This window comes from Excalfactoria chinensis, chromosome 4 (assembly GCF_039878825.1).
Source record: "Excalfactoria chinensis isolate bCotChi1 chromosome 4, bCotChi1.hap2, whole genome shotgun sequence".
In the NCBI taxonomy this organism is placed as follows: Eukaryota; Metazoa; Chordata; class Aves; order Galliformes; family Phasianidae; genus Excalfactoria; species Excalfactoria chinensis.
Window position 1 is genome coordinate 68,695,019 of NC_092828.1, and position 23,119 is coordinate 68,718,137.

Sequence of the window (23,119 nt, forward strand, 5' to 3'; positions counted from 1 at the left end):
CAATGCCCTGCTTTGGATGAGGGCCATTCCCCACCCTTTGCTGAGCTGCGATACCAACTGAGCTGGTAAACACAAGAATGTGACTGGCAAGATCAAGAAACAGCTTTGGTTTCTCTCCAGCAACTTTCTCCCTGAGACCCAAGGAGAGATGCAAAGCACTGTCTACTAATTCCCCAAATAAGAGAGGATTGCTGTGTGTTTCAGAGCAAGGAAGGTTGTCGGGACTCAGTCTGAGAGCTCAGGTATGAGCAATAAATGGCTATCTTTTCATTAGGAAGAATAACGGTAGGACACAGATGGAACCTTGCCACCAAAGCCAGCTTCTATGAGGCAGAACCAGCACTTTGGCAGCAGAATCCTTAGCCCAGCTGCATGCTCTCCTACCTCCTAGGAGTTCAGCTGTCCTAGAGAGGCATTTCTTCAGTGTGGATGGCTTAGTGTGTAACTTTTTTTTGTGATAGCAATGAAAAATAAGCGGATTGTTATAAGCACCATCATTGTTGTGGTAAATTAACAAAGTGCTTTTCCACTTTGCCTCTCTGAGATCAACCCAAAGTTGTGAAAACCCAGCGCTCCCCTGCTTTGCTCCAGCAGCTGAGGGCAGAACAGCTGGGAAGGCTCAGGATCCAGGAGAGCAGACACACAGCCCAGTGAGTGAGTTGCTGCAGCTTGGTGACTTAGTGCTGATCAGAGGTTGTGCTCAAGGCAGTGTGGGTGACGAATATTCACACTGTTTTACTGCACTTTGGACAATGGCTGCAAAGTTGTATAACTGCCATGACAAAATCAGTTTTGCTCATATTATCTTTTTGCTGGCTCTCCTGCTGGATGCGTAGCATCACCACGTCCCTGCTGGATTCCTGAGGTTCCCTGTGCCCTCATTTTTATCTTACACCTCCAACCCCCTGCAGTGAATCTCTTTAATTGTCCCAAACCAGCACTCTTCAAACAGCTTTCCCACTGCTCTGCCTGTGCTGCATTTCCAGGTGCTTCTCACTGTCAGAGAGGTAGCATCATCTGGTGCCTATCAGTAACTATCAAGGACAGTTAAGACAGTGACTACAGGCAGTGAGCATCTTATGTTTTCAGACTAGTTGGGTAAGCTCCTGCTCGGTGCCTCCCTCATTTTACTAGTGAGACTGGTGCACTAATTATGCACCAGATGACAGTGCTTCGGTTTTTAGTGTGCTGAGCCACCTAAGAAGGATGGCGGATGTTCAGGAGCTGAATACTTTGCTGGGTTTTGATGATTTTGCTGCAAATCTCATAGGAGAATGTGGAATCCTTGTGTTGAATTAAAAGTAAATGGCAAAAAATGAAATTTTTTGAGTGAAAGAAGGACAGAAAATTGAAAAGTATCTGAGGTGTGAAACCTTAAAATTCTGGGTTGGTTGCTGTTTGTTTGAACCTAGCATGTATGTCTGTTATTTGTCTGCAAGAGATCTCTTATCCACATTGAAACATACTGAAATGTTGGGGCTGACCTGTATCAGTTTGGGTCCATGATAATATGGCAGTGGTAGCACCTGAGAGCCCACTTTGAGGTTTTTAGAATCTCGGTGCCATCTCTCTCCTGAGGCTGGTGATGAACGGGGCTTCTGAATCACAGAACGGTTGTTTCATTAAAACGAGAGACAAAAGACGAGAGACACATTCTGCATCTTCAATAATCACTAACTGTCCGGTGGAAAATTGCCTTTTTTAGGCTCATTGATGGGAACCCACTCAAAGAAAACCAGCGGAGTTCCCTGGGATGTTGGTTAGCATTTGAAAGTCATCCCCTTACTCCGTGTGCGCGTTTGGGAACGCGACTAACATTTATCAAAAGAAGGCCTGGTGCTCTCTTTCTTTTGAGCAAGGGGTGCAGCTTGATACAGAAGAAGAATGTGAATGGTGGCCAGTTGGAGGGAGAACAATAAACCACGCAACGTGATCCTTGTTGCGGGAGAGCAACATGTGAGGGAGAGTGCCATGGCTGTGCTGCAGCCCAGGGCAAGCCTTTTGCTGTTCTTTTCATGCGAACTAAAGCAAAGGATCCACATCTCAGATGCTGACTTCCTCCCGGTGCCTCCCAGCTGCAGCGTGTAGAACATAATGGTGTATCTCTTCAATGTAATCAGTCTGCATCCCAGAGCCTGGGTTGCCTGGACAAGTGGCAGATCTGATAACGTGTGATCTTTTCACGTCTGAAGCGCTATGTCTTTATCGCTGAATGCTGACAGATATTGATTTAGGCACCAACAGTTTGCGTTGTGTGATATTGCAAAGCCTGGTGGTACTCACACTGCGCCAGTGGATATGCTCAAGTTTTCATTACACTCGTGTACTACTAGTGCTTGCTGAGTGAAATTACATTCAAAGGTCTGGACTCATAAATCCCCAATATAAAGGTGGTATTCAGTGCTGGAGAGTCTCCTGAGCTATTCCCTGCTGCTTTCTGGGATGCAGCTCAGCCCCCTTACTTTCTGTTGGCTGGCTCTGGGTGTGTGAAGGCAGCATCTGCCCAGGCAGGTTGAATAGTTGGGCATCTCCCTCATTTGATGTCTAAATACAGCTTGTACTTGCACATCCTCTCTTTTGGCATGTCAGAAATACTGGGCCCAATTGTGCCTTCAGCTATGCTGGTATGACATCCCTGAGATCAGAAGTGCTGTTCCGAATGATATATGAATAGAAACGGGCCTTCATGAGTGGAAAGAGGAGTTCTCCTGCTTGTAGGTAGAAGAGCTGGGGATCTCTGCATTTAAATTTGTGCTGCAATAAAAGAAACCTTTATGGGGCTGTGAGTTTTCCAAGCCCAAGTCTGTCTGAGTTAGTTTCAGAGCCCTGGGAAGGGGGCTGCATTGCCCACTGCTCCATACCACACTTTTTCAGACAAGACTCAATGGAAAGGCTTGTTTTGCTGGGGGGACATGGCTAATAAATAGCTATTGTTTGGGTGTGACACATTGTGCATTTCTGAGCTGCATTTGCTCTGCGGGAACCAAGTGCGCTATTCTTAGAGCCCTCCACATTTCTGCTGACATCCAGATAGTTGTATACTGGGCTCTCAGTGGAGGGTATATTTGTTTCAGCTCCGTTGCCAAAAATTATGGAAAAGGGAAAAGAAATATAGCGGAAGAAGCAGAGAGAAAAATCATATCACTTGCAATATAAATAGCTGTATCTACTGTATGCTGACTGTATATGAGATATTGAAGAATATGATGAAGATTATTTTGCTTTTTAAAGAACTCTGTAAAGGATTGGGCAGTGTTTGTTTCAGTGTGGTAAAAGAAGCAATAGAGTATCTGAGTTGGTGGAGTAAATCTTAGGCTGCAGAAGCACCAGAACCCCCCCCCAGCTTCATTAAACATGCTAGGAGGAAAAAAAGTGAACCAGAAAATCTTGCTTCTGTGCTTGAGCTCTCTAAAAATAGAAACAAAACTGCAGAAGAAGTGCACTGTTACAAAGAGCAAACTGACCCAGAGCTTAGATGTTAAAGGTTAAATAAATATAATGGAATACAGCGTTCAGCTTTTATTAATGTAAAAATAGCAGCGTACATTCAGTTGCGGTGTATGTACAGGGAAAGCAGTCATGTTTTAGTGGGGATTTCTGAGATGCTGTAAATTTTCCTAACGCACAAAACAAGCTGCGATATCACGTATTATTAATAAGACTGGAATCCCAGATTTCATCTGCAGTTTCGGTCTTTTCCCTGTCCTGCTCCCTTCCCCTTCCCTTTTGTCTTTAAGTATCACACTGATATTTAAAGCCATCGTGAATGAAGCTCTGCTTGGTCCTTTTTTCTGATCTTACCTTTTTCCATCCTTCTCTTGTTTCTTCTCCTTTGTTTTTCCTCTTCTTTCTCCTTTTCCTTCTCTTTTCTCTGGAAAGGCTTTATATTTTTTTCTTAATATATTTTTTTAACTAATGCTGCGGGGAAGAAAAACAGATTTGATTTCAAAGGGCAGTGATAGCACAATACCCGAGCAAAGCCTTGGAGGGAGTAAAGAGCTTTTGAAGGCAGAGGAGCAAACCCTTCAGCTAATTAAGTGCCTTTGACTGGACGAATAAAGGAAGCCGGTGATGAATCTGGATTGCAGCAAGCAAGCAGTAAGGCTGAGCCTGGAGTTTGACCCCTCTGCCTATGTAAAAACATCTTAAATGGTCATTTCTGAATTTATATTTAGCAGTGCTGTTGCAACAGCGTTGGTATTTTTTGCTCAAACCCAAAGATTCCCCTTCCCAGAGGAGCCCAACAGAGGCTATTGCACAGCCAACTCCTCCCAGCCCCCACCACTAAGTCACATTGGATTGCTCTTGGAAAGTAAGGAGGAGGCTTTTGGAAAGATGTGGGGTGTTGGCCAGCCATGCCAATAGTAGCCTGGTATTTTCAGAACTGCAGAAGACAAGATAAAAAAAAATCAGGTCTGATCTTCTTAACCTACTGCTCTTCTGTGTTATTTGTTTAAATTGCATGTGTCCTTCTGTGTTAGGTTGCCTTATTTCAGGGCATTTCACTGCTGTAGCTGAGCCTTGCTATCCGTGCCTTAGTTTTCACATTACTTCGGTGCGCGATCAAGTTGCTTCTGGCACCTCTGCCCAATGCACAGGGCGTTTCTCCCAGTTAGTCCCTAATTAGCTCCCAGCAGCTAACTGGGGGCATTGCCTGCAGGACCACAAAGTGCTGGGTGTGTGCAGGCTGACCTGGCAGCCACCCTTGTTTTGGTGGAGAAGGAAAAGAGAAGCACTTAATGCACCATGAATGCGCAGATGGAAATGGGACATCCCAGAGAAACGTAGGACAGGTCACTGAATGGCAAATGGACACGCTGCTTTTATAGTCTGTTCTCATGCCCAGGACATGAAGTTTAAGCAACAGACAGGATTGTTTTTTTTCCTTTTTCCCTTCAGTGGGGGTAGGAGAAAAGCTCTTCTGTCAGACCTATGGGGAGAGTGGTGTTATCATGCTACGTGTCTGATTCATTTGATATGAAAACCACTTTTGATACCCATGAGTACCAAAACCTCTCTGATCCTGCCAGCTGGGCTGGGTGCTTTCTCACTGGTTTTCCAGGCAGCTTGGTGGGTTTGCTGGTGGGTTCACATTGGCTCAGTGTGACCAGTGCTCAGACCCTAGCAACTTTTGCACTGACCATGTTGCTACGACGTACTGCTTGCACCCTCACTTAAACGTCAGTGCACCCATCACTCCTGCACCAAAAAGGTGTGTTCATAGTGCAGCGTGCCTATAAAGAGCAGTGAGGGAGCATTTTCCATGACCCCGCTGTACACCCAACTCTTGCTTCATCTCTGCTGCAAATCCCCATCAATTTCAGAGCATCCGAATGCCAATTTCTACCCCACTTGTGGAAAAGTCATTTGTTCGTTGTCTGTGTTTTTGCAGTTTGTGGGGCTCAGCTCCAACTAAAAGCAGTCTGGCATTCAGAAAATGTGCCCACCTCCCCAAATCCACGCCCTTCTCACTCTCTCAAATTTGCTGTCTAAATTAGCAGTTAATTCTAGTACTTTTTTTGTGGGGATATTGTGAGAGCATTGGTTGTACCTCCCTTTTGGGATGAGGGCAGAAGGTTTCTATCCAGTACTATCACACAGCAGTCTCAAATTGCATCCACACTCTCAAAGCTGAAGTACTGAGAGCACCAGTGGCTAATTAATGAAAAGCAAGCAGATGAATCAGGCAGCCTTCGGAGGGCAATAAATCAGGTGGTGCCGCCGGGTGGTGGGGCAGGGTGACGAGAGCTGCCCACTTCATCCTGCTCAGCCATTCCTGCCCTGCTGCAGTGAGTGCTGCACGCGCAATAAAAGCACAGACATGTTTTGTTTCAGATGCGATACCTAGAAATAACTTTCCTGGTAAAATGAACTCAGTCTCTTTTTCTCTGGGCGTTTTGGAGAAATTTCAGTGTGTGGGTGGGGGAAACAAAGCAGTGGCTGTAAACAGGAACTGATATTGTCTCCGTGTCTGAATGGGGAGAGAAACTGAACTGGCTTCCTCGGTTCCCTCGTACATCTGCGAGTCTGGAAACACTGGGGTGATTCACAGTTTGCTGATTAATATAGGAGCAAGCAAAATAGGGTGAATTAGCGGCCATTAGAGAGATGCTCTGTATGGCAAATGTCCCCCTAGAACAAATGATGTTTCAGGAAGATTGCTTAGAGGAAGAGGTAATGGGTCTTAAATACAAATTAGAATCAGTCTCGTCAAAGCTGTTAACATTAAGGTTTGAAAGCCAAACGCTATTACAAGCTGTCTTCAGAAACTCTGGCCGTTTAGGAAGTGTATCAGTCTGCTGTGTCGGCGCTGCAATATTTCTGTCTCAAGTACTTCGGACTATTTCAAGCAGCCTGCACAAATAATTGATAGAAACTCACAGTCAGAACGGAGCAGCTCTTCTTAGGGCTTTGAAGGCTAATCACAGTTACATGTACGTTTTTAGGTTAAATCTTTTACAGCATATCTAAAGGCAAAAATCATATCAGTCCGTAATTCTTAAAAGCTCTTCTGGCAATTAACAAAAAGTAATCCTGTGTTACAGTTTAACCCTTTGCTTATGGGAATGTGAAAAGAACAAGATAGGAAATACATTACTGCAACCTAAGTAGTGTTCTCTGTCTGACCGGCATAATGATTTAGCAGTTCTCCTTGTAGTAATGAAAATGAGATGCTTTAAATCAGCATCAGACAGATGCAGATTTGAATGCAGATTCTGGGCAACCTGTGCAGAGGTGTTTTTCCCCACTGGAGAGTTGTTAAGAACCCACTGAAGGAGGGGGGGAGCCTTGTGAAGCAGATGGGGCAGCACGATATCCCAGTCTGACACGGTACATGAACGGCTTGATCTTGTAAAGACTCAAACACACACACCTAAATTTACACAGCGGGAGGTCATCCCAGGATGACTGCAGGATTATTTCTGAAAGCAAAGTGAATCATGTATGCACGTCTTTGTATGCTCAGCAAAGATCAGAGGTGGAAGAAGAGGATGCCGCAAAGGGCAAAGTAATCACTGGCAATGGCAGCTTAGTTCTGCCACTGAAGAAAGGAGCTGGAAGCTGTGGTGCCCCACGCCTGCCTTAGTTCAAGCTCACATTTGAGTAATTCTTGTCTCTCTGTCTTTTGGAGGATTGTACCAGCATTCTGTAAATGTCCCAGCCTTCAAAGAAGTTGAAGTTTTCATCATTCTGCTGGTTATTTGCAGCCCTCTGGGCTTTGGCTTTCCAGTTGCGGGCAGCAGGAGGAAGAGCTGCCCCTTGCAGGAAGGCAAGCTGCCCCTTGCAGGAAGGCGAGCTGCCCCTCTATTGGGCATAGTGTAACAAAGGGAAAGGAGGGGAAAAATCTGACCTGGGTTTGGTTCCCCTCTTTTTCTTTCGTGGCTGTGGACTGCTACTGTGAATGTTTCTTTCCCAACCAGAAAGATGAAGACATACTATCCTGGGGTAACAGTAGTACATGTCCCTGTCATAAACCAATTTCTCTCACTGCTTTAAGACTCAGGGCTTTTGGAAGCTTCTCTCTGCCTAATGAATGTGTTTAACATTTCCTTTACTCTCTGGCATTATTAAGTATAAACTGTTACTCTACTGGATTGAAGTGTGGTTTACAAGGCACTCGCACTGGGATGGTCTGTTTTCTCTTACAGTTGCTTCAAAGGGTGTGCTTAAACAATGAATGAATGGTACGAGTGATACTTATTTCACACAGCCCCCCTTTTCTCCTCCTTTCCTGCAGCAGCACTTCTGCTTTCTACATGGAAATGCAGTGCTTAGCAGCACAGATGCAGAGTGAGTGTAAGCCACTTTTTCTCCTTTCCCTCTCCTCCCAAGAGGTATCCTGTGACTTCCTCTATTAGCCCATTAATCGCTGCAGCTCAAAATTCAGCCTGATCAAAGGAGCAGAACCAAGTTGAAAAGTGCACATTCTGGCAATTGACTTCACTGTTTATAGGTTCCCCGCTGAGCTCATTTAGAGCTGGGATGAAGCTGTTCTCCTGCAGGTCTGCTCCTTGGCTTGGCAGTAGCGCCGCATTGGGTGCCACACAGGGATCCCTGTGTCCCACAGCACCCATACAGAGGCTCAGTGCCCTCAGCTTGGTGCAAGGCCTGCACTTGGCTTTAGGTTGTGCTTCAGCTGCAGGAAAAGCCAAGAGCCTGCTAGCTGAAGGTGCCCGCAGTAAATAGTGATGATTCGGTGTTTTGCAATGCACGCGTCAGGTTTCTGTCTCTTGCAGCTGTCCTTCCTGGGTTGCGAGTGGGAAGGAAAGCATTAAAAAATACACAGGGGAAATTTGTAAACAACGTGAAATTTCTTGTAAAAGTTTTCTTTACGATGTGATGACTCACTTAAGGAATACAGTTGTTTTTAAAGCCTATTTATACATGCAGCTAGAAACCTGTGCTGTTTTCTGTCATTAACAGTCTTGTTGGTTCTTGTTTGCTGAAAGCAAAAATGCAGGCTGCCCATACCTGTGCTGCTCTCTGCAGATTAACATCTGATTTTGCAATCTGTACTCCTCTCAAATTCCAGTCGATGTAGACGGGAGTTACGGGTTCTCCAGGAATACAGTGCGGGGCTCCTGATGTCGTCAGCTGCGATTCTGTGGTTCCCAAAAGCGTGCTCATATTTCTTAGGGAGAGAGATTCACTCGATGTGTAGGTTCTTATCTCATTAAAGTGAGTTATTGTTGCTGAGATGTGAATGGCATTCTATTATCAGAAAATATTATGTATTTAATGGTTTAAGAGTACGTAAGGTCAGCAGGAACGCAGAACCGCTGATAACATCACCATGGGCAGTGTGATGGCCCTGAAAAAGGAGTAAATCTTTCTTTTACTGATAAAAAAAAAGGAGCTAGAGGTGTCACCATTTTCCCATGGTTCTGGACTTTATCTAAAGCCTCCAGTGTTCACTTATGCTGGATTTTTAATTTGTGAAAACAAATAAAAACCATTTAACGAGATACCTTTCTTTTGTTATTAAGAAAAAGATTCTGACAGTGAAAGGGGGAAGTGGGCAACCCATTTCATGCTCAGTTCAGTCTTTGAATTTTTTCCTACCTATGTAGATATTTCTTTTCTTGTTCATTTATATATATATATGAGAGGGAAAAAAGTTTAGAGAGGACTGTGGCCTTCATCAGAGACTATGTAAGGAATAAGATTAGAAAGGACAGCCTGACTTGGGTGACTGCATGCTGGTTGTGGCAGTCTGTAGCATTGCCAGACTTCAGCTTACAGAGCAGCCTTCCTTCAGTTTAGAAGTTAAATGCTGCTCTCTCTGTGATTTCTTGTTTTACCTTCTTGTATTAAGGCTTTTCATAAGGTGGAATGCTGCCTAGGTACAGTTGAAATACACATTTCTACTGTTTCCCTTCTAGTAGAGGGGAGGACTGCCAAACTTAATGGCGAGCTGAGTTGTACTCCTGTTTTCTCCTTATCGCTGGCTACTAAAAGGCTCTTACTGCCACACGAATGCTTTCCAAATAAAACAGTTTTGCCAACTTCAGAAGAAATAACCGAACAAGTCCCACCACAGACACACTGGAAGGAATCCTGCGCCATAGATTATAAATGGAAACAGTTGGCCAGAATAAGGAATTAAAGTAATCCCTTATATTAGGAGCCTGAAAATGAGATGACCTTCTGCATATGCCCTGTGTGTGTTTCTAACCTAGTTGGGATGTTTCTCCCTACCTTTGCTGTTCGGAAAACAACAGCCCAGCTCTGGGAAACTGGAGCATAGGCTTGCAAATATTGCAGGCTTTAAATGTGTTGTATTTTTAACAGTAGTTTGTGATTGGAATGACAGGAAGGAAATGAGCAGAAAACATCCTAGTTTATCTCTATATAAAATCTTGCTTGTGAAAGATAGAGTTACCACAATAATGATCAGCCACTAATTGATTCACTGTGCTATGAGACAACTGCTGAGCAGAGGAGCCCAGGGTCATTTTCATGCTCGAACTCTGCTCGAGTTTGTTGCTGAGGAGGGGCAGGAGAGGGTTATAAAGCAGCCGCCACCACCTTCAGCCCTGCTTTTTTCAGGGAAAAAGCAAAAAAAAACCAACCAAAAAAACAACAACAAAAAAAGACACCGCTGGCCAAGAGCTCTTTCCTTTGGAAACTGTGGCTGGGAGGGGCCCCTGGGGCTGGTGAGACAAAGTGGGCAGGCAGACAGTCCCTTTCTTGCATCGTAGGCAGCAGGCAGCCCACGGAAGTGAGGCACCAGGCCGAGTTGGATGACGCGCCGCGCTGGGCTGGGCGGCAGCATCAGCTGCAATGGGTTTGCAGCTGTTGGTTTCTTCCCTTCTCCCTCTCCTACCCTCCCTCCTCCTGCCCTACCCCACGCAGCTCCAGCACTAAGGACTTCTGCCTGCCCTTGGGAGATGCATCAGAGCTGGCCCCACTCACTGCTGCAGCCTCTTCCCTTGACTGAACACCCACAGCAAACAGGGAGAGAAAGGAAAGCATTAAGGAAAATAAGATTCTTCAGCTTAACCTGGTCATCTGTTTTTTCCTTCTGGGTTTGCTGTGATACATGTTTGTGAACACTGCCTTTCCCTTAGTGCTCTTTCAGGGTATTGCAGTTGTGAGGCATCCAGTGGGACAGGGAAGGAAGGAACCTTCTGGAGAGAAGGACAGCTGCGGGCAGTGCAGAGCTGTGACCTCTCCGCAGGTTGGCAGCAAGTTATGGGCAGCCTGCAGGTCTCACTTTGGTGGTGGTCTCACCTGTGAAGCACCTGACAGCAAAGTGTGCTTGACACAGCTGTTCCCGGCAGAGCTTTTCTGAGCCTTGCAGTGTGTACAGGTTCCCGGGCACTCAGGCTTACAGATTTGCATCCATCTCATAACCCAAAACTTCCTGAACCTCATGTTTGTGAGGGACACAGAGATTTTCTTAACTGCTTTCACTCCCAGATTTTAAAGCATAAGAATGTGTCTTGGTGCCTTAGCCAGGAGATGCCCACCAGCTGCTGCTCACCTGCTCTGCAGTGCAGGGCACTGCTGCTGCTCAGCCAGCCTTCCTGCCTCTCTTCACCTCCAGCAGCAATGTCAAGCTAACCCAGTTCTGCAGCTGGTTTTGAGCACCAGAGGCAAGCTGTGTAGATGTCCCTTTAATTCCTGCGCTTGTAGAATTTCGTGTATATTTTTCCTCCAGTTCCAGTGACTCACAGAGTCCTTGGGGCAGAGGGAGGGGGAGAACAAGAAGGCTGTAACCCAGGTCTAATGTACTCATCTGCTCAAGCCAGTTGTCAATGAGCCTTTCCTCTTTCCGTCTGCAAAGATATTGCCTCTCAGGAGCCTCCTTGGCCTCCCAGTTATAATTACGTCATCAGCAGTTTTGCTCTTGTCTGTCCCCTGAGGCCGGCTGCCCCTCCTCTGCTGGGTGCCATGCCTCGGGACTGCCAGCACGGCGTGGGACGGCAACGGCTGCACAGCCCCACACCACCACAGCACACACCGCATGCCATCCTGTTAGCCGCCTGTGTTCCATGATGTCCTTTGTGGCATGAAACAGAAGCAGAGCGGGCACCGGAGCAGGTTTTTTGGCACGTTTATTTATTGGCATGTAATGGGCACCTTGTCGAGGGGTGGGGGGCATTGCTCCTGGAAAGGACAGCAGCAACTAGATGCTGTGGTGGTCAGGGGGATTTGTGTCTGTACGAAATGGATTTAGACATAAGGTGCGGTAGCATATAAGTGACTTTTATTTTTTAATCTGTTCAGTGTGTAGCCTGCAATAGCTCTGCCAGTTAGATATGAATTAAAACCAGCTCCACAGGCAACAAAGGTTCTTGAGCCTTGTTGCTGAGACCGGAAATCCATTGTGGCATCCCAATTAGTGCTGGTGAAATCAGAAACCTCTTTTGGTGCTGATCGGAACCTCGCAAATGAGAATATAACCTGATAATCCTGAATTTGAACAAGAATCGTTATGCAACTGCAGGACAAGTCCGAGATGCACCGTATCCGTGTGCCCCTGTGCCAGCAGGAGCCGCTGCTGGGGGAGGGTGGGCTCATATGCTGTGGCACCTCCTGTGTGCAGCCCTGCTTTGTGCCAGGTCTTTGGGGCTGGAGGAGGAGGTGATGCAGAGTGAGGCTTGGAAGTCTGCATGGGCTAAGACCAACACTGGGACTTCTGCTTTGGTGCTCTAGGATGGGGCCATGGGCTCACAGCAGTCCTTGTGCTGCTGCCAATGAATGGGAGTTTGGGAGGGCTATCCATGCTGATGCAGTCCCATAATAGTGCCTTTAATTGTGTGTAACAGTAGGTTCTGTTTTGTCCTATGCTAATAGCAAATTCCAGGGTATAAATAACTCTGCAATTAAAACAAAATGCCTAACTATTTACCATTTGACACCTATGCTGGACCTATGGTCTGCTGGAGCCTTGTCTGCATGAGGGCTCTGCTCCTGCCTTGAATATGGTATAATTGTTTTACAAAGAACACATGGATACTCTGGTCATTAAGAAATGCCAGCTGGAACGTGCAGTAACACCAGGGAGCAGAGAACAACTAGAAAAGCTTGTGCTGAGGCTGCAGAGAGCTCTCACTTCAGAAGCAAAGCCACAGTTTGTTTGACTACTTTTGAAGCCAGGCATGTGTGTGCACATGGGAAGATGGGAGCGCTGCACAGCTGGGAGAGCCTGCTGCGCCCAGAGCTGCTCCTTGGGAACAGCAGAGGCTGCTGAGCTCCAGACTGAGGGCAGAAGTGTGGGTTGGCACTGGTTTGGGAGCTGTGAGACGTGTGTTCTGTGACAGGCTGGAGTCAGGAGCTCCAAAGAGGGCTCTTTGGAGGGTGACTTGCTCCAGACACACTGTGTGCTGGTGCAGTGGGGAGCTGCTCTATCAGTGTGCCTGGGCTGGGCACTGCCTGCTGCGTGGGCCGTCCCTTTGCATCTCTGGAAGCAGCAGCTGTGGCCATTCAATGCATAAAAGGCCACGCTGCTGGAAATCATACAGATACCTGAAATAGCTGAGTTCTGCCTTAGAAAACATGTTCACTTCTGTCCTGTTTTTCCAGCGTGGTGGCTGGGAAGCACTTACCTTTGATGGTGCTCCTCCACATCCCCTGCCTGGAGCAGCACCTGCTGGGGGACAGGCACTTTCCAAGAGTAATACTGGCTGACTCCTGCTCTAAGTAATGATATGTTTATCTGCAGTATATGGAAGCAGGAGATGTCTCGAGGTGGTAGTTATCTGGAGAGTGGTAAACAAAAGAAGGTAAGATTGGAACTCAAACTGTGAGAAGGCTTGTTTGACTCTGAAGAAAACAACTGTGAAACCAAATAACAGTCTTCAAAAAAATCTGCTGTCGTGTGTCTCGTGCCAAAATCTGAATTACTCGTACAAGGAGCTCTAAGCATCTTTTAACCAGGAGGTGAGGAAAAGGAGCTCATTGTCTGCTCCTTGTTTTCATACTAGGTAGAAGTGAATCAGGAATCTTGCTGCAGCTGAATCTTTCCCAGAAAAAGGAATTTATTTCACGTTCACTCGGTGGAGGAAAGCTTCCAAAGAGGCTGTACCTAGATTCTCTGTAAGAAGTGCTCTTAAGGTTTCCAAGAGTTCATTCAGGCTTCTCTGTAGCCTGCTTATATCAGAGGAGCAGCATCCGGATGCACTGTGCTTCCAGCTCTAAAGAAGCCACTTGTAATACAGTGCAATCAGAATTGTTTCAGTTGGAAGGGACCTTTGAAGGCCATCTGGTCCAACTCTCCTGTAATGAGCAGGGACACCCACAGCTCCATGAGGTGCTCATTGCCCAGTCCATCCTGATCTTAGGTCACTCCAGGGATGGGGCACCACTACCTCTCTAAGCAACCTGTACCACTGCCTCACCACCCTTAGTATAAAAATCTTTTCCCTTATATCCAGTCTAAATCTCCCCTTCTTTAGTTTAAAACCATATCTCCTTGTCCTGCCACAGCAGACCCTGCTCTATAATCTTTCTGCGTACGATCTTACAACCAGTTCCTCATCCACTGAACAGTCCACCCTTCAGATCCATATCTTTCCAGTTTGGAGAAAAGGATGTTGTGGGGCACCATGTCAAAGTCATAACTGAAGTCCAGATAGGTTACATCAGTAGCTCTTCTTTTGTCCACTGACACAGTTACACCATCATAGAAATCAATAAGGTTGGTCAGGCAGGACGTGCCACTGGTGAAGTCGTGCTGATTATCCCATATCACCTCCCCCTCTTCTTAGCACTGCTCCCAGGAGGATCTGCTCTATGATCTTCCCCAGCACACAGGTGAGGCTGATAGGTCAGTAGTTCCCTGGGTCATCTTTTCTACCCTTCTTAAAAGTGAGAGTCCAATCACTGGAGACTCCACTTGCCACCGTGACTTTTCAGATATCATCAAGAGTGGCTTAATGACTGTGTGAGCCAACACTCACGGGATTCTGGGATGCATCTCATTGGGACCCACAGATGTAATTTCAGGTTCCCCAGATGGTCACAAACCCGATCTTCACTTTATGGAGACAGAGAAGATTATTTCCGTCAAGAAGTGAACGGAGATGTCGGCAGTGACAATAGGGATCTTACAGGTTCAGAACTGACATAGAACCAGGAATCTGGCAATCTGCTGACTTCAGCGGGACACCTGCTGACAGTCTGAGCACTTCTGCTTGAGGACCTCAGTGAGGATGTGAGATGTACCAGGTCAAAAACTGAAGCCTTGGTCTGAAAGTGGAGCCATTACTTAAGTCTTAACAGCATGTACTTCTCTGGTTCCATGGAGTGGTTGGAGCTGCTCCTGGAGGGCAGCGGGAGGACTGATTTAATGCTGCTTGTCTTTTCTCCTTTACGCTGAACTCTTAATTATGCCGGCATTTCACTGCAGATTAGCAGTGAGCGCGGTGCCGATCTGGAGCCCCTGGGGTGCAGCAGGCACACAGCCCTCGTTGTGCTGGCCCTGCTGCTCACTCACAGGAGCGCGCTCCTCAAGGACACACACACGCCATTACAGTGAGAGGAGACTCCGTTTGCTTTTTATTCCTCTTTTACATTCTCCCCCACCGCCCCCCTCCCTACCCCCCGCTTCTTCTTCTTTTGAGTAATCATTGCAAAACAGGAACAAATGAGTGTGTCACTTTAAACCATGGAACCACTTAGTCCGTAAAGACAGATTTGGTGTCTTTGTGCTGGCAGTAAGGGGCCAGCGCAGCACTCCATAGTGATCCCAGTGTTCTTCCCTGCCCCTCACCACCCCCCCCTCCCGCTCCCCACCCCCTCTGCAGCCTCGCTCTGTGTTTGCCTGCCTCTGTTTTTGTGGTTGGGAACCAGCAGAAGAATGGAATGGATTTAATGATTTGTTGGCTGCAGTGCCGGCATGATTAAGTCAATAAAGCTGCAAGCTGAAAACAGACAGTGTAGTTACAGTATATGACTTTAACCTTGTTAATGCATGTTTATGTCCTCCTGCCCACTGTATAGCTGTACGTTGCATAAAGGAGATCTGACCAATCTTTAACCCATTAAATAATTCATAAAGTGAGAGCAGACATCAGCTACTTGCAGAGCGGATCAGTAACCATGGGGTCAGCAATAACTTTGGCTCCTTGGACCATATCCAGCGTGTTTAAACTCTGGTGATGTCACCAGGCAAGCTTCTAACCTTAATCATTTGGATGTGAACAAAGGGAAGTTAACTGTTGACATGCAGTGTCTCTGCAGAGGAAATGCTTATGAGCACCCTGCAGTGCCAGGGCATGGGCCAGACCCAGCCTTCTCCTGTCTTTTGTGCACTTCCCTGTTGCCTCACGGCAGAGCCCTGCTAGTCCAGCTGCTACGTGCGCATCTTCTAAACTCTTTTTTCTCTTACATGACCAAAACACACAAAATTACAGGGAGATGGTGGTGGGTTTGAGAAGAGGGTGTTTGTGGGTACCTGACTGTTTTTTCCATCATGGATGAATTTTGATTTGAAAGCATCTCCTGTCTGTTAAGTGATAGAGAATGGTCTGTGACGAGGCTGGAGGCAGGCAGTAGTTGAAGGTGCAGGACTGGGCATAGTGCAAAGTGGGACTGTTCTCACATGAGCTGTGCCCATGGCCATTGCAGCACTGCTCCCAAGGCACGTAAGGGGTGAGCTGTGGGGCTGCGGGGATGAGCCATGGGCTGTGGCTGGTCACGCTCTGCTGAGCTGCGCAGCCAGGTCAGAGGCCCCAGGGGACCATTACACGTTGGTGTGGTTCAGTGCTGTTCTGAGGTGCAGCTGGTTGGGGCCAGACCCAGGGGGTGGACATATAGAGGACACAACAAAATCTTGTTTGCGAACTGAACCAGACAAGGCCCTTACCAGGGAGAGGGCAGAGTGCAGCTCGGACTGCAGCATGGCGTGGAACTCAGCCCTTGTGACCCTGTTCGGGGAGAAACATTCATTCATTTTGGGGGAAGCTGAGACAGAGAGAAATGAAGCGACCTGTCTGCAGGCACCTGAAAGAGCTACATATGGTGGAACTGGAAACCAAACCTGGTCATGCGAGTCCTGCTCTATAGGGCCAGTTTTTTGCCTGTGACTAAGCCATGAAGCAGACTCACCTTTCAAGATCATCTCCTTTAGAGGTGGCTTGGGAGTGCACCTTTAATGATCACATTTTCTGCATCTCCTTCTTACAGATTGCTTGTTCACAGCCTCATGAGCCAACAACTGCTGTCAGTCCAAAGGGAAGTTTGCTTGTACAAGGAAAGTCATCACTGGCTCACGTGCCTCAGTGCACATTGCGTGTGCAGGTGTGCCTGCAGGCAGACCTCTGGGATGTGCACATCTGTCCAAGTGGGGCTGCTGGGCCTCACAAAGGCACAGAGTAAAGGCTGCCACACCATTACTGAGGAGCCAGATGGCTGCATGCTGCAGAGCGTATCTCCGAATCCACTCTGTAAGCCCGGCGGTGAATTTTCCAGGTGCCCAAAGTGTGCTGGGGACACTGCTGCTGCAGTTCTGCAGCCAGAGGCTGGGCCAAGGTGGACCCCCGACTGCCATTGGTTAGTCTCAGTCCCTCAGTTATCCCCTGTCACTTTATGATTGTATTCATAGCAACACTCAGACTGATTTACCTGGCTATTTTTGGGGGGGAGGGTTTGGTTTCACTGTCATCTGGAGCAGCAGTCTCTGCTTTAGCGAAGGTGCTCCTGAATTTCTGGTGTGTCAGATTTGACACGAGAGGAAATTCCATGTCCTGTTCATGTTTGGTTTTAGCTTGCAACTCGGTGTGATGCATCTGAAAGTCATTTCTTGTCGGTCTCTTGATTTCACTGAACAAGCCTGCAACCACCTAGTAATGCTTTACCCTCTGCAGGGTGCACAGCAGCCGTCATTGTCGCTCACTGACTGCTGGGTTTTTTCTGCTTGATGCAAAGCAGAGTCTCCCAAGCGTATGCTAATGCTGAGTGTGTGTGTGTGAGGGGGGGGCAACTTCTGACCCATCGCTAATACCCTACAAGTCATATGAAGCTATCAAGGATCCTTGAGCTGGAGTTCAAAATGCCTGCGTTATCAGCAAATAAACACCATTAATTGCCTCTAATATGTTGCGCAATGGTTAAATGACAAGATCCTTATTAATATGCGCGCATATCAACCTTTCCAGTGCGTGTGAGGGGGAGTGTGAAGTGGTAAAATTATTTAAAATGAGTGGGGAATATTTACAGGAAGGCATAAAGAACTGTCAGTTGAGGAAAGCGGCATTTTATGTTCTTGTCCCAGCTGACCTTGTTCCAAGGACAAATGGGAGCCTGATGAAATGAAGCTGCAGATGGCTAGTGAGCTCAACTCTGTAATAATGAAATGACACAAGAAAAAAAAATGAGACATCTACAGTTTGTAAATACAATCTGAATGGAAGGGAGGGGGGGGAAAGGAATTTTTAAGGGGAGATGGAGCCGACTTGGTTACATGAGGTTCAGCTTTGGGTATTTTAATAATAAGTTCCATTTAAAAAAATAATGGTAGCGCTCCTTGTTCTCTGTACTCAAGGTCACCCTGTGTATGTTTCTGTTTTCATGTGATTTTAAATCCCTATTCCCAGTTTATTTGTGCCCGCTGTTTCAGTTTACTGCTTCTGGGTGGATTTTGTTTGCTAAGTTGCAGGGTAACTTGTAGTACTTAACTGGGCGGCTGCTCCAGTATATATATATATATGTGTGTATATATAACCATTTCAGGGGTTTGAATGGTTTCATCTGTTGGGAAGGACCGAGTACCGAAAAGCGATGTGATGATGTGATGCTCTGTGCAGGTTTGCAAGCAGCAGAGTGCTTTGCCAAGGTGTCAGGCAGCCGGGCAGGCTGATGGGGCATAGCAGCTGCCCCTGCAGGTTGAACTGGTGGAGGGAATTCTGGGAACTTCAGCTCTGAGGAATGAAGTGATTCAATGCCTTGTGTGACCCGGACCACTGCACAGCATCTCATAGTGCTTCTTGGAAGTGGGCATGCGAAGGACTCGCTTGTATCATTAGAAATCATCAAAGATCTCAAGATTTCCAGACTTGGACTTTGTTAGAGTGAAATCTTTGCTGTTGTTTGGTGGGATATTCCTGTTCTCTCTCTAGGCCTTGAATTCCCCATTCAGCCGTTGCATTTCTCCCAGCGGGTGCTGAGCTAAGCCAGCTCCTTTTGCATCTCAGTGACACCTCTGTTAGAGAGCGCGCCTTGACAGAGCGCAGTGGTGACTCGAGTCAAACCACTTTACAGACACAAGATGCTGTAGTTTGTCATTGCAGCTCGTGCAACCTTGTAGAGACAGGCAGAAGGACTACCGGCCAAAATTGGGTGAGATAAATGCAGTTTTAGATTATCTCCTTGAATTTATAGGCAAGCTGCCCTCTATGAGAATGAGAGCGTGGTGTCAGGGGTTGGAGAATCATGATGGCTGTACAAGCCAAATAGAAATATTTTGGTCTTTGCAGATCGTTCAATTTTGTGTCCTGGCTATGTGTTATATAGACACGTACAAAGCCCCTGTCTCTGTATCTCCGGGTCTCTACGCCTAAAGCCAACAGTTGGTCTGGGCCAAAGGATCTGTTTGCAGGGGGTGCTGGAGGCCCACCCTGCACTGCCAAGGAGCTGTGTGTGCCCTGTGCAACCACTCTGCAACCCGTGTCGTGCCTCAGGCTCCTGTTTGCTGTGCTGCCTGTGACTCGGTGACGCTGGCTGAGGCGTTGCAGTGCTTGATTTCACCTCGCGTGCTCCAGTGTGCATTTCCATCTAAGAGAAAAATGCAGCTGCAGTAATTCACTCGGGATTATTCTTTTTGATATTGTGATCACTGCTCTTGTTCAATGGTTTGTTCTGCTGAATGTAACCGACTCTGAAAATGTCAGTATTTGCACAGGAGTTTTAACTAATTTGTTTTATTTATAAGAGGGGAAAAGGACTCAGTTTCCATCCTAATTCCGAGTGTGTTTTGACAGGCACTTTGGGTACTCTGGTGAGGTTTTGTTGGTTTTATTCTGTTTTTAGCAGCGTGAAGAAGAGCAGGATTCCTTCTGTGCTGCTGAAGGGAGAAGCTGCTGGTGCAACTGCCAGCCAGGTGTGGAGGTCTCCTCTGTCCTGAGAGCAGAGGAGGGCGGCCTTTCAAGGAAGCTGTGCGTGCTTGTGAATGAGCAGAAGGAAAAGCTTAAAGGAATTTTCTTTTTAAAACAAAACCATGTACTCATGGGTCACTTATGGCCTCCAAACAAAGTCTCTTCCTGATTGACAGCCCCAGGATAGTCTTAGAAACCTGAGTCTGCTAGTATTTCACATGCTCGTGTATCAAGGAAATGGGTGAAAGACGGGTAGAAAAGGATCCGCTGGGCTACACAGCTTGTTTTATCTGTGTCCATACATTTTGTTAAAACAAACAAGCAAACAAAAAGCTTTGGAGCATTTCTGAACTGAAAGGCTCAGTTTTATCTTGAAAAGCATCTCTGAACTGTGGGCAGAATAGAGGGGAAAAGAAAGAAAACTTCCAAAGAGCAAACAGAGTGTTTTGTTAAAGGCAGGCGGCGGGAGCAAGAAGCATACAGAGCCCTGAGGACAGGGGGAAGCAAAAGGTAGCATCTCACAGACACTGTTCTGCCCAGTGCATGATGTGGTTATCCTGCTCAACCTGAACTTTGTTAGCATTGTTTGTGTGCCAGAGAGATTCACAATGTGAGTGTGTAGCTGGCGGGGGCAGTGTCCTCCTTGGTGTGGGTGGCATCACGACTTGCTGTGGAGCTACACCAGGTCTTTAGACACCCAAGAGTCTATTTATGGCTTCACCATGGACCAAGACGCAACATTCACAGCCATGCAGTTCTGTAGGTGAACCAGCTTTAACTGCACTGCTGTTTCAACAGTTCACTCGGCAGTATTTGTACAGTGCTTGCACCTAGTGGTTGTAGTTGTGGCCTCAGGAGAAAAACCCTGCTGTGGGCACAAGCGATGGAGCCTGAAACTGGTAGTTGCATTTCCTCAGCAGCGTACAGAACTCTCCATACATAACAGATGTTCTTAAAATACAGAACAAAACTCAGTGAATGAAACTTCACCCCACCCTTAGAGAGTGTCTGCCCCTGCGGTGAGTGCAGATCCACTGAAAGGATTATTTATTATTATTACTATTACTATTATTTATTTATATTTCATTTTACTTTATTTTTTCCTTGTGTTGTCTTGGTAAATGCTTCAAGTTAAAGTTATCTTTGGTGACAGGAAATCCAATAGCAGAAAGCAGTTTTTCCATTCCTCTTACAGCCAGCATCTACCCCGAGCTACCTATTCCCTTTTGTCTTCTTTTATTCTGTAGTGCTGTGACTCTTTCCAACAATCCTTCTGCTTTAAGATATGTAATGACTAGAGTCAGCTGGATTCCCCATTTAAAGTGGCGGGTATCTTTCTCGGATCAGCAATGCCTTTTGAAATGGTAGAAACTTTTTAAATGCAGCTGCCGTATGAATCTTTTATCAGATGCATTTCCGTTCCCCCACTGCTGGTAACACTTTCATATGGGAAGTACAGTTCTTCACCTACTCTGCAAATATCTCCTGAAATTCGCCAAGCTGGGTGTCTCTCGGTAACCTTGCTATGACCTGCTTATCTGTTAGAACCACAAAGAATTCCTTCTCTAATTAGTCCATCTGTTAACTATTGAAATTCGTGGCTTATTTTTATTGTCTGGCTCTGTAACATAATGCTGAGCGGTCTCACCTGGCAGCTTGTTTCTTATAAAGCGCATGTGCCTCTCCAAGAGCCATTTTGGTGCAGACAGCTCTCACTTTGACACGGGACAAATGAATCTGTCTAGGAGCCTGCAGTCCCCTTCATGCCCTCGCAGAAATAAATTGTACATCTCCAATTGCTCTAGGCTCGAGTCAGTCCAATTTAACATGCGTGTTTCTTGGTTATGCTCTTTAGAGTTACACTGTAAGATGTAGCAGATGGGAAAATTTAATAGTGATAAATGACTTTACTGTTTTCACACAGCCTTAAAAAACAATGAACACGCTTTATTAAAGATTAGAGGGATTTTTACTTATTTGCCAAAGCGTGATTAGAGCTCTAACTCAGATCCTCAGAAAGTCTTGCTTTTAAATCCTTTTTGGACTGTTTGTTAATGAGGATTCAGAGGAATTAGGGGCCATAAATTTCTTCATTCTCACTTAAGTGAAGCCACAGAAGTGATTACTGAATGTCTAACTAAGTGGTAGGGACCGGAGTTGATTAACTGTGTTCTCTTGGAATGGCTCGTCCCTGTGCTTCCTTACGGCAGTCGTGCATCTCCTGTGCAATAAGATGTGAGATGTGGAGGCTGGGTGGAGCAAGCCCATCAGTAGATGTCAGAAGGATGCGGTCTCACATAGCTACGCGCAGTTGGTCTCAGTGGGAGCGTTTGCACACTTAGCACAACTGGACACAGTTGTTCGCAGATGCATTTTGCACAGATGCAGCAGTGTTCCCTTCTATGCACACTGGGCTGTTGTGGTGGGCTGGTCTCGCTGGTGTGTGCCACTGCTTTCACAGTTACCATCAGCACCTGCGGGTACAGATGCAGACGGTATACGTTACTGCAAACCTGGAGCCCGGTTCTTTTCTCCTTGCTCTGGAGGTGAGTGCAGTGGATACCAAGCTTTTGAATGTGAACTGCTGCACTGGAAAGCCCTCCGAGTGGCGTGGGAGCTCCAGCCCGCCATGTGGCAGTCCACCTAGCAACAGAAGCACATGCTCTCAAATGCGTGGCCTCAGGCTCCAGTGCTGGGTTCCTGCCATTGGCTGGGGATTCTGCCAGTCTGATGGGTTGTTACCAGTTTCTGGAGGGAAAAATGACCAACCCTCCACCAACACCCACGTACAAACACATATGTTTTGTGGATGTGCGTATGCTCCTGCTGCCAGCCTTCCCTACTGGGACACTGGAACCCTCCTCTCTTCACTCCCCTTGTGGGTTTTAGATGGGACAGTCGGAAATACAGATGAGCTAAGTTTATGGCATGTTCGGCTTGGCCATAATATGGGAAAGTGATGTTTCATAGGAAGTGCTGAAAAGGAAAAATGCTACGAGTTCATTAACCTTTGGTACAGATAGCAGCGTCCTTTAGACTACAGCAGAGCTATTCTTAGTCAGTGTTTACACGGTTGTTATTGTAAGGGAATACAGTAGTTCCCACTAGTGGCGAAAAGAAAGAACGTTTTATTTTTCCTTCAGATTAACCTACATGTGAACTGTAGGTGGAAAGATTTGGAATTCAGTCCTTGTGTTCCTATCCATGCTATTTTGTCCTGATTTCCCCAAAAGCAATATTTAGATGTATAGGTTGTTTCTTTACCCGCTAATTAAGTGTTATACAACTTTGCTCTGAAAAACTCAGCAACCCATTCTCTGTATTTGCAAATGAACGTTACCAATTGTCATTATTGCTATAGGGTGCCTGCAGAAAATCCCATATAATTAAGCCGTTAAGAGCCGCAATTAGCAATGTGATTTACACTTCTTTGCCATTAATAATATAGAAAAATCAACATTATTTTCTTGATGATGTTTAGGAAGAATTAGAATGAGGTGGACATGATTAGGAAAAGAGACTTTAATGTTAATGACTTGTTAATGCAATAGCCCTGAGCTAGACATCAGAATGATTGT

The 23,119-nt window shown here is 46.4% G+C and overlaps 1 protein-coding gene across 1 annotated transcript in view; it reads left to right on the forward strand.

The window, feature by feature from the left end:
- The window catches only part of MAMLD1 (mastermind like domain containing 1), a 75,661-nt gene that overhangs the window by 46,783 nt on the left and 5,759 nt on the right, over window positions 1-23,119 (forward strand). The window lies entirely within an intron of this gene.